At 36.9% G+C, this 11,679-nt stretch overlaps 1 long non-coding RNA gene across 2 annotated transcripts; it reads right to left on the bottom strand.

Annotated features, from left to right (window-relative positions):
* Positions 1-490: 490 nt before the first annotated feature.
* LOC133780575 (uncharacterized) lies at positions 491-10,814 on the bottom strand. 2 transcript variants are annotated; one of them, XR_009869419.1, is made up of 3 exons: positions 10,497-10,814; positions 9,353-9,415; positions 491-783 (listed from the first exon to the last, which is right to left on the bottom strand). It is a non-coding gene; the product is annotated as an uncharacterized LOC133780575 (long non-coding RNA). The 2 variants fall into 2 exon arrangements; XR_009869418.1 differs by having other exon boundaries at positions 491-773.
* Positions 10,815-11,679: the final 865 nt, after the last annotated feature.

The following is an 11,679-nucleotide window of genomic DNA, read 5'->3' as shown; positions in this document are numbered from 1 at the left end:
AGCCGACACCATGACCTTTTACACCACCACTACCTGTGCCACCACACTGACAACGTACTTCTGAACAATCTGGTCCTCTGGGACCACAATGTATTAGGGGCCATTAGAGCCCAATATAAAGGGAACCTCACTTCATCATTGAAGGGGGTTGGAAAAACTTTGTAGCTTTGTATCAAGAGAAATACAAGTTCTTTTCTCCATTTCCTTCTGCAACAATTTTCTAAGTTTCTTATTAGGTTCTTGAAGTTCTTCATTTATAAGCTATATACTTTGATTTTTCTAACTTAACATCGTTGATGAGTTCTCATCGTCAACAATAACTATAACAAAAACACTTACATTGGCGGTTAGATTCGGAGCTTGTGCGTGTGTATCAAGGATAACTTCATGCATATGAACTGTTTCTCTGATACCACTGTAATGACCCAACTATTTCTAATACCTCAGACCATTAAAAACTACTATGATAATAGCTACTAATTTGAATACATACATAAGAAATAACATAACTTTATTTGAAACTCAAAATATTGTACCAAATACAAAATAAGGTAAAAATATAAAATGTGATATGGTATGGGATCCCATTATTTATAAAACATAAAACATAAACTTTAATTGTTTAAATACTAAATGCGAAAATACATCAAAACATAATTTAAAAGACTTTAAACAACGTCATCCTTGATCTTCATGTAGTCCATTCAATCCATTCATCCTCAACACATATGCCAAGCTGCCACGAATCTTTCCCGCTTTCCATGTTCATTATCCTGCATCATTCTAGAAATAAAGGAATGAGCCTAATGCCTAGCAAGGAAAATCTACTAACAACATATATCATAAATCATAAACAAAAGACTTTATCCTATATCCTATACATATACTATAAAATATATGACTATGAAAACGTATATCATATTAGGACTACAATATTAATGGCCATTAGCTCATTAATCATGATATGTGATAAAACCATCTAGGTCCTCTGTCTACTAATCGAGGTAGGGTAAATCATAACTCTAAACCATGAATAATGATAAAAATTCGTGAGGCTTGCTATCTAAGCAAGTCATATGCCCAAGTGACTACAAAACATATTCTTGGGGCTTGCTATCTAAGCAAGTCATATGCCCAAGGACTACTACATATTTATACATATACTTATCATAGCATAAAACATATCATAACATAAACATATAAACACATATAATCTATCCTATTTTCCTTACCAAAAATCGGGATATAGAGACAAGAACAGGGTTCTGAACACTCCTAAAAACCAACAGCAAAACCATGAGTATTTCTAAAGAATGAAGATGAAAATAAAACTAAACCATCCAAGTAGAAACTTACCAAAAAGAACCTTAAGTTTCAAGAAACTTAAACACCTAACCAAGAATCATAAACAAGAGTTTGGATCTGAAAGAAAATAAAAGAAAACTAAAGAACCATAAAGATCTGAACTTAAGGATAAGAATACCTTGAATGATCTTATGAATTGATCTAAACCTCGATACCAAAATCTCACTATATCTCACTTCCCAAGTGTTTAGAAAAGCTTAAATTGATAAAACATTTAACCCAAAAACCCAGTGTTTCTCTCTATAGTAACCTTAGCAACTTGAAGTCTCTGAAGAATGCTTGAAGAATAAAGAAAATGGCTGAGTACAAGGTCCTATTTATAGAGTTCAAGGAGTGAAACTAACCCCTTTTAATTTTAATAAAAAAATGAATATAAAATAACAAAATGTTTTGAATTTTCGTTCAATAAGCGCCTTGAACTCGGTCAAAATTGTTCAAAGGCAGGTCCAAGTGGTTAAGGCTATTTTTATGTTTAAAAATTCTCAAGATTCAAAATGCACTCCCAGGGGCGATATATCGCCTACCCTAGGCGATATATCGCCTAGACCATTTTCTCGAACTCCGTTTGTTCGTTCATGAAAAGTCGACGTGTTTTTCGTATCTTCCGTAGGTGATATATCGGCCCCTATAGCTACGATATATCGACATACGTTGATGTATCAAAAACGTATTTGCATATTTTGAATTGATTAAACAGCTTTGACTGAGTCAAAACGTGATCTTAACAGCTGCTGGAAGGTTCTAGAGCTTCTATATCTTTCTTTTATTTAAACTATTCATCAAAAATACTTAAATCCTTAATAAACATGATTATGACAAGTGTCATGCTCTTATAAATTCTATCTAAACCTTAGGTTATAATAAATAATATTTCTAAAACCAGCAATATTAGTCAAACCTTATGTTATAATTAATATTTCTAAACTATAGGTTAAACTTATAAAATCCATAATTGTTGCTATGAGTTTCCAACTAAGTCTCGGCTTGAACCAAAATCCACGGAAACTAACATACTACAAACTAATACTAACTACTACTACTATCTAGCTAGGTAAAAGTCTGGGACACTACAGTTACTAGGGCTTCAACTGGGAGCAGTGCTTCACTTCCATATGTTAATGAGAACGGGGTATGGCCAGTGCATGTGCGGTGAGAGGTTCTATACACCCAAAAGTATTTGTAGGAGGTTCAGGCCACAATCATTTAGCAACCTCCAGCCTCTTTTTCAACCTCGTCTTTAACATTTTATTTACTGCTTCCACCTGCCCATTAGCTTGTGGATATGCCACTGAGGAGAAGCTCTTAATAACTCTGTACTTTTCGCAGAAGTTTGTACATAGGTCATTGTCAAACTGAGTCTCATTATCTGCCATGATTTTCCTCGAGAGTCTGTAGTTAAGAATTATGTTATATACTACGAAATCAAGTACTCTCTCCGAGGTTATTGTTGGTAATGGTTCGACTTCGGCCTACTTTGTAAAATAGTCCACCACGACCACAACATAGCGAACTCCATTTTTTCCTATTGGAAATGACTCAAACAAATCTATTCCCCAGAGGCAAATGGCCAAGGCGATGAGATCATTGTTAGCTCTACAGGTGTAGCTCGAGCTATTGTCGAGAAATACTGGCATTTATCACACGTCCGAACATATGAGGCTGAGTCATTATTCATGGCAAGCCTAAAATAACCCTACTTGAGTATCTTCATGACTAGATTTTCCCCCCCAACATGATCTCCACAAAACCCCTCTTGGATTTCCTTCAGGATAGCTTGGGATTCCTCTGGTGAAATTTATCTAAGTAGAGGCATAGAATGACCTCGCCTGTATAGGGTTCCTTCGATTAGGACATACCACGGGATCTGGTATATCGGTCTTTGTGCATCCTTGCGATCTTCAAGTAGTCTTCCATAGGTGAGATAATATATGATTGAAGTCATCTAGGCCGATCTTGTGTGGATGAGCTTGATCTTTTCAGATTCTCCTTTTATGCTCGGCTTTCCAAGGAATTCAACGGGAAGTATGTTCAATGTGTCCACTTCATTGGTTGTGTCAAGCCAAGCTAATGCATCCACATTGGTGTGTTGTTCACGGGGGACCTGCTTAATAGAGTAAAACTTAAACTCTGACAATTCACCCTTTACTCTGGCTAGGTATGCATCCATCTTAATTCTGCGAGCTTGGTATTCTCCCAATACTTTGTTTACCATGAGTTGCAAATCATTGAAGCATTTTTTTGGATCCCCATTGAGTTCACAATGAAGCCTATGGATTTCCCCGATGAGACACAGAATGTACACTTCAGGGGATTCAACTTCATGTCTTATTTTCTTAGCATAGTGAAACATTCTTCCAGGTCAGCCACATGGTTACTGGAAATCCTTGACTTTACAAGCATGCCATCAATGTACACTTCCATGTTTCGGCTGTTCTGGTTAACGAATTTTTTTCTCACTATCTTCTAATATGTAGCTCCTACAATCTTTATCCCGAAGGGCATGATGTTGTAGGAATACACGTTATGCTCGATCATGAAGCTTGTGTGCTCTCGGTTACTAGGGTTCATCGCAATCTTCCATAAATGACATGAGCTCATGACCGACTGTGGCATCTATGAGTTGATCAATTATTGATAAAGAAAAAAAATCCTTTGGGAAGGCTTTGTTAAGGTCGGAGAATTTGATGCAGGTTCTCCATTTTTCATTAGGTTTTGGGACCAAAACAGAGTTAGCTATCCTCATTAGATATTTTTCCTCTAGGGCTTCTCCTTTTTTCCTTTCCAAGCAGTATTCTCTTTTGTTGCTTGGTTGGTATGTCCCTGTCCAGATTCAATGTGTGCATAATTACTTTGGGGCTGATAGCAACCATGTCAGCATGCAACCATGTGAAGACGTCGAGGTTATTTCTTAGAAACTTGATAAGATCCTTCTTTTGTTTAGTGCTGAGATTTCTTCCAATCTTCACAACTTTGGAAGTGGCTTCTTGATCGAGGATTAGTTCTTCCAGTTCCTCAAGAGCTTGGAGCTCCGACTTATCCTCGTCTATCCGTGGGTCAATTTACTCTAATTCAGCGACCTCGATCTCCATTACTTGAGGCTCTTCTGCTTCGTCTATGACCACCATTGCTTGTTGCGCTGGTTGCATTCTTCCCTTCATCGAGATTCTATATCATTCTCTGGTAGCTAGTTGATCTCCTTTGATCGTACATATTTCCGTTGGTGTTGGGAACTTCATGGCCAGATGGAGAACAAAAGTTATTCCCTCGAAAGTGATCAAAGCAGGTTGCCCTAGAATGGCATTATAGGCAGTCAGACAATCTATAATAATAAATTCGAGCATATTCGTCGTGGTACGAGCTTCATCACCGATTGTTACCACAAGCTTGATTGTCCCTATTGCTGCCATCCATTCTCCTAAATATACATATAGGGTTGTTGAGGAGGCTTTTAGGTCCATAACTGAGAGTACCAACTTTTCTAATATAAACATGAATAACACATTCAATGAGCTCCCATTATCGATCAGAATTCTCCGGACTCTTCTATTGGCGAGTTGAACGGTTATCACGAGCGGATCATTATGCGGGTCTTGGATGTGACCTATGTCCTCTTCCCTAAAAATGGTCAGATGTTTATGCGTTCTTTGCTGCTTTTGCAGGCACTGCTCAAGATTATACACCACCCCATTGTGGGTCTTCAACTCTTGTATGTATCTCTTCTAGGCCCCATTGCTTGTTCCTGCTAAATGTGGCCCACCTTAGATTGTCGCAATGTCCCTCCCTTCCACATGAGGTGGAATGGGTGGGTTTTTTGTAGCTAGAAGAGCCGCAGGTGGGTTTGGCTGGTTACCTAGAGCGGGCCATTGATTTTGTGTGACCTGCTCGTTGGGAACTACTCGACTGTTAGCATATTGCGTGAACTACTCGACTCAGATCAAGGTCTCGATCTCACCTTTTAGTTGGTGACAATCATCTGTGGTATGACCAATGTCGTTATGGAAACAAAAAAAACTTCCCCGGGTCTCTTTTTGCCCGCTGATTCTTCATGGGCTCGGGCTTCTTCCAGGGGAGGCGAGCAGAGTTAGCCAGGTATATATTTTCTCATGTATTCGTTAGATCAGTATACAAGTTGAAAATTGAGGTGTATTTATCCCCAACTTTGTTTATATAGGATCCAATCTGGTCGCCCTCATTATTCCCCTTTCTCTTATTATTATTTGTCTGATTGTTATGGGTAACTGGCTAAGCTAGTGCCACAGTGTCCATCACCACTCCAGCAGGCCGAACAAGAGTACTACTAGTTCACGCCATTGCTGGTTTTGCCCCTCGAGGTTAATCCATTCTTGAGATCAAGCCAAGAATTCATCGATGTTTTTAACCCTTTTTTTCTTTGGAGTTCTTTCCATAAATCTCCTCTTGCATTGCCATGAGTTTGGCGCTATCATAAGCATCGTTTGCTTGAGCTGCGATGTTGGTGAACCAGTTTATGTACGCCTTGAAAGACTCACTTGGTTGCTGCTTTATGTATGCCAAGGAGTTAGCGTCCAGACGTATCTTCTTGGCATCTTGGAATTGTTTCTTGAAATCTGAGGATAATTGATTCCAAGAAGTGATGGAATTCCTCTTGAACATGTCAAACCACATTTTGGCCACACCTGTCAAAGTGGAAAGGAACAAGATGCATCGTAGGTCGAAGCTCACATTATGGGCCCTCATCAAGGTGTTGAATGTCCCAATGTTGTTAGACGGATCAGTGGTTCATAGGTCGCCATATGTGGCATCTTGAAACCTTGTTGTTGTCCTTGTTTTCATCAAAGGACATGTGGTAGTCATTAGAGGAGTAATTAAGTTTGTAGAGTGCTAGTGAGGTTCCGTATAACTCACATAGAGATCCTCGGAGTGTAACTCCCCTAGTACTGTGATCTGGCCAAATCCGGAAGTCTTCGAGTGAGGCCACACCCTGAGGTCTTTCCTCGAGGCGCTGGTGTCTCCATGCGAGGCCACGTCCCGTGGTCCATTTCCAAGATGCAGATGTCTCCAAAAATGGCCACACCCCGAGGATAGTTCAGGTGGTCCTCTCGCTTTCTTCATTCACCAATCTGTCAGGTCTAGGATTCTTGTCCTCGGACCTAGGGTAGATGCCATGTGTCAATCGCTGTAGCTGTGGCCCACTAGAAGGTCCTCTGATAACTTTTGGTGAGGCTCGAGTAGTGGTGTCAAGTTCGTACACTCGACAATCGGAATTTCCCACAACGCCGCCTGAAATGGGCGAACATGCAGCCGTATCCCGAATTTCTAGGAAAAAGTGGGCAGTTACCTAAAAAGGAGATATTGTCGGGATACGTGCATTAAAAACCTAATCCAGAACCCTTTTTCTTAAGCTACGCGAAACCTAAAACCTAATACCCCATAACCTAATAAAGGTTCCATTTTTATTGGTTTTTACCAAACCTTTTTCCTAAACAAGTTTCCGATCATTATGAATTTACACAAATCAAAAAGCTATTTCTTACAAAAATAGTTTTAAAAAATACAATAGGAATAGTGAGAACTGCATGCAAAATACGAAGAACAATTTTGGAAACTTACACGTTGGGAGTTGATGAAAAAACCAGAGATTCGACTAGTAGTGGCGATGCAAAGAGATCCTCGGAAACTTGCCTTCAAAGGGGGATCGGGTGGGGAGTTGGGGGATTTTTGATATGTGTAGTTTTCTCTTAGAAAGCATACAAGGCTCTGGTTCGTGTTTCCTTTTCTGAAGGTGAAAATGCCAAAGTGATTGAAATGAGGGAGAAGAAAGGATATATATATATATATAGGAGAGAGGAATTACAAGAGGTGAATGGATTTGATCCCTTGATCTGGGATAGAAAGTGATTTGAGGGATCACGTTTGATTTCAAAAGGTTGGCAGAAAAAAGAGAATCGAAAAGGACGTGTGCAGGTGAAAGGGTACTTGAGTACTGTCGCTGAGCAATCCCCTGGAGACACGTGTCCACACTCAAGTATTTTAGGTGGGAAAGTTTTTTGAAAGTGAAGTTAAAAAGTTTCGTTCTCAGATGATTCAAACCAACACTTTTGAGGGGGCAAAATGTTACACAAAAATTTTGAGATTAAATAAATAGCCTCGAAATGTAGGCTCGAAAAGGGTAAGCTCGAAAATAACAAGTGTTAGTTGTACACTTGTATAGTTTAACACACGATTCTACATCTGTCACTAGCGCTCGAGTATGAGTCGCAACCTTCGAGCCTGAGTTGTAGACTCGAAGACACCAACCTTCTCCGAGGAACGTATTCGAGTGAATTAGTGGATGAAAAGGAGGTTATAACTAGGATGATGAGCTTGAAGCTTGGCCAGTCTCGAAATTGCATCAGCAAAACTATCGATCTCAATGACGCGTTTGTCACACGGAAAGGTTGTTAGGAAATCCCTATTTTGTAGGGATTCATTATTACCATGTATTAAATCCCTATTATAATGGGATATTGTGTAGTTACTGCATTTAATGTATTTATTTCAAATCTGAATCATTGATTATAACTTCCCTGAATTGGGGGAAGATATTCCTACCACCAGGTCTATAAATAGCCTGGAGTAATTCATTTGCAGACATACACATATTGTACTGGAGAAAACTCTGCTAAATTTCTTTCATCCAAAGCTTTGTGAGAATAGTGATAATAACAATGACTTTTGGACTAGGCAGATATTAACTGCTGAACCATGTCAAAAATTGTTGAATTCTTCTTTAGTGCTATTCATAATTAAGTTGACAAAAAAGGACGTCAAAAAGTACATTAGCTCTATTCATATTCCCAACTCTTGAAGCTAATATCTTTATTATCTAAATAGAGAAATGTAAGCAATAGATACACTACACAATCAGAAGATATTTTTTTAATCAATGCTTGCAAAACCAGTGGCCCAAACTCCTGCAACAATTCCATAGATAATAAAACAAGTGATAGGCCTAGTTAGAGAAGCATGCTTGATAATAATATCTCCATTTGCTCTTAATACATATTAAGTACATTAATTACCATTAATAAAAATAAATTGCATTTTCCAGTTTGCTTAAACAATGGACCAATTTCTACATGGCCACAAAGTGGTCTAGTTTTACAACGTAGGGACTTTGAACTAATATATTTATAATACAATAAGAGATACATCAGTTGTAGTTGTAGAAGTCATGCTAGTTTCTTGATATGTAGTTGTAATATGCAGAAAAATGAAAGGAAAATTTGGTTCAGCTCAATAAATTTGTATATATTCTCAAACCTTCCAATTGGCCTAGTGATACATAAGACACACTTTTCAAACTTTGAGAAGTGACTTCTCTTTCATTTCTATTAAATAAGACAATAACAAGTCAGTACCTCATTTCCTCCTTAATGACTTGTAATCCTCATATATAACTTGTAAGTGATTAACTTCGATCATAATAATGTTCTTTGTTTCTACTTTCTTTAGCTATAAGTCTACACACATTATCCATATAAAGATCACGATGAGAAAGCTTACTAAAAAAGTAATTTATATATAAATATAAATGTATATATATTAATTAAATCATTAACTGAAGTAAAGCAATAGCTCATAAATTCATATATAATAATCACATAAAATAAGAAATCTACAAAATGATCAAACGTTCAAAAAAGATGGATCATATATATAATAGTACATAAATGACAATTTTTTTTTCTTGGAAGGGACATAAAAACGATTCAACTTTGCTCCATGATTGCCATTTGCTACAGATGCAAAGCTGTTTTGGAAAATAAATAAAGGAGCCATTTGATTAATTATGTAATTCTAAGGCTTCAATTTTAACCATAAATCCATAAGAAACTGAGAAAAGAGAAACGAAAATAGAACACCAGAACAAACTCAGCTGCTAAAACCAATAGCATGCAAAGCCTAAGGGTGTGCTTCGTGTCTGTAGCCACCACCAAAAAAATAATTAATAAAACAATAGACTAACCATCTTGCAAGGGAGTTTGATTACCCAACACTGACTAAAATCATTGCTGGAGAAGGATCCTATCTGCTTATGAATAAGAGACCATTTTGCAACATTATGAGAGTGTAAATTAGTCACCTTGTGGGGATAGTTGAAACATCATTTTCAATCATCATAAATGATTTTTTGTTAAGAGATAACATGCTGCATCAATCTATTCAGCTTATCATGTTAAATAGAAAACAATATCCTGTGATGATATACATTGACATAATCATATATTATTTACATTCGGCTGTCATGATTATTTTTTAAACAAAATAACTTCGAATGAATATAAGTGTATTAAAGGGTGTGGTCGAACCACTAGTATCATAGCACAAAAAAAGTGATACAAGCCAATAATGAGACAAACAAAATAAGCATTAAAAAATAAGGTTCGAGTCTTTAAAAAAGCAACCATTATTTTATACTAGAGACTCTGTGAATAGCAGTTTAAAAATTTTACATAGTAAAATGATTATAACAATTGAAGAGTCCAAAGAGACATAGTGTTATAGACCTAAAAATTTAAGCAATCACTGTAGAAGTAGAATATAAATAATATTGTAGTAGTAGCTAGCTTGCTAACAAAAACTCAGAGCCTCACAAGATTATCTGAAAACACTAATACAAGTTCTTAAAAATCCACTAGGAAAAATAGATAGACATCCGAAAACCTTAATAGTATAATTAATCAACATAACCTCATTTCAACTATTCCAAGGCAAACCAACCTTTTTTCAAAAAATAATAAAATTTAACCTGAGTTTACTTATAGTTTTGAGAAACATTAAATTTTTTTTAGAAAATAAAAAGAGTCCCTAATATCCACCTTAAAAGCTTCAAAACATAAATCAATATTACAACTTTGTTGTGGGCTATCACAGAACAAACACTAGAGATTTTATTTATTATATAAAGTTTTACCTTTTTTTTAATCACTAGTTGACTCTTACAATCATCATTTTACTCAAACCAGAGGAAACCAACGAGAATCAACAACTATACAGACAAAGTAAAGTGGCCAATACATGAACAGAGAACAAAACACTAGAAGAAAAGCAAACAAAGAAGAAAAACTATGAATAGAAACAACAAGCCAAACAATGAGAAAAGGCCTTACCCCCATATAGAGTGACTTTGAAGATGACATTAGACGTTATAGATGAATGGAGATGCTGAAGATGATTGGAGATGTAGAGATGACAGTAGGAGAAACATTGTAAGAGTAGATATTTAACATTGAAATGCAGATGGCCTTCCTGGAATGTTGTTTTAGGAAAAGAAATAAACCCATACATTTCCCAAATAAAAAAACAATGAGAGATATTATTTATCTACCAAAAAGAATAGAGTAATTCCAAGAGAGAAGCCATGCTGGCTAGAGCAAATGGAAACCCTTAGAACAGAAGAGGAAGGCTAGGTCACAAGAAAAGTGACTCTGAAACTATTCTAAAGTTAGATAAAAAAATAGTGTGTTTTACTTTGAGCGGGCTTTCCCTCAAAAGATGCTGCCTTTTTATTTCATTTCCCTCTTTTTCATTTCCCTCTTTTTCATTACTGTTTTTTTACTTTACTTATTAGTTATTATAATACTTTTTCAATAAAGTTATACTCTTGTATTGTAGAAAGAGTTATTTGTTGTAGTGTAGTGGACTCTCGGGAGAATATCTTCTTGGCCATGGAACAACACGTCCACTACCAAAAACCACAACCCATCCGGAGGGACAGGATGAGGAGAGATCCCAACAAATTTTGCCGGGTCCATAATGATGTGGGCCACCACACCAATGATTTCTAACAACTCAAGGATGAGAGTAAGAATCTAATCAAGCTAGGACATCTACATCAGTATGCTCGAGGCGGAGCACGCCCAGCTCAGGCCCCAACCACTTGAATGCCTCCGTGGCAAGCAACTCCTCAAGTTCCGAGCGCAGTGCCCGTAACCCACAACATTAGTGTTGGTTATTATAGATCAAATCAGAGATTATACGCAGCAGAACAACAATCAAAATTGTTAATTTAATCCCACAAGATATCTAGATCTACTTCTTCACATGCATATAAATATATTGAATCGAAAATATGAATAGAAAATTACCTCAAGTCCTTCCTTGCTGCTATCTTTTTGTATGGCCAAATTCTTGAGATCTCACACCAAGATCTTCCAAAATGTTCTCAGCACCCAAAGAACAAGTGTGGGCTCGCTATACAAAAAAATAAGCAAAATCTATTTATCAAATGTTCTCAACACATGAGATTTGATAAAGTTTGGAACTAAGTTTGTGAAGAACAGTGACCTATGC

This window comes from Humulus lupulus, chromosome 5 (genome assembly GCF_963169125.1).
Source record: "Humulus lupulus chromosome 5, drHumLupu1.1, whole genome shotgun sequence".
Lineage (NCBI taxonomy): Eukaryota > Viridiplantae > Streptophyta > Magnoliopsida > Rosales > Cannabaceae > Humulus > Humulus lupulus.
This window is presented reverse-complemented; position numbering and strand designations above follow the sequence as displayed.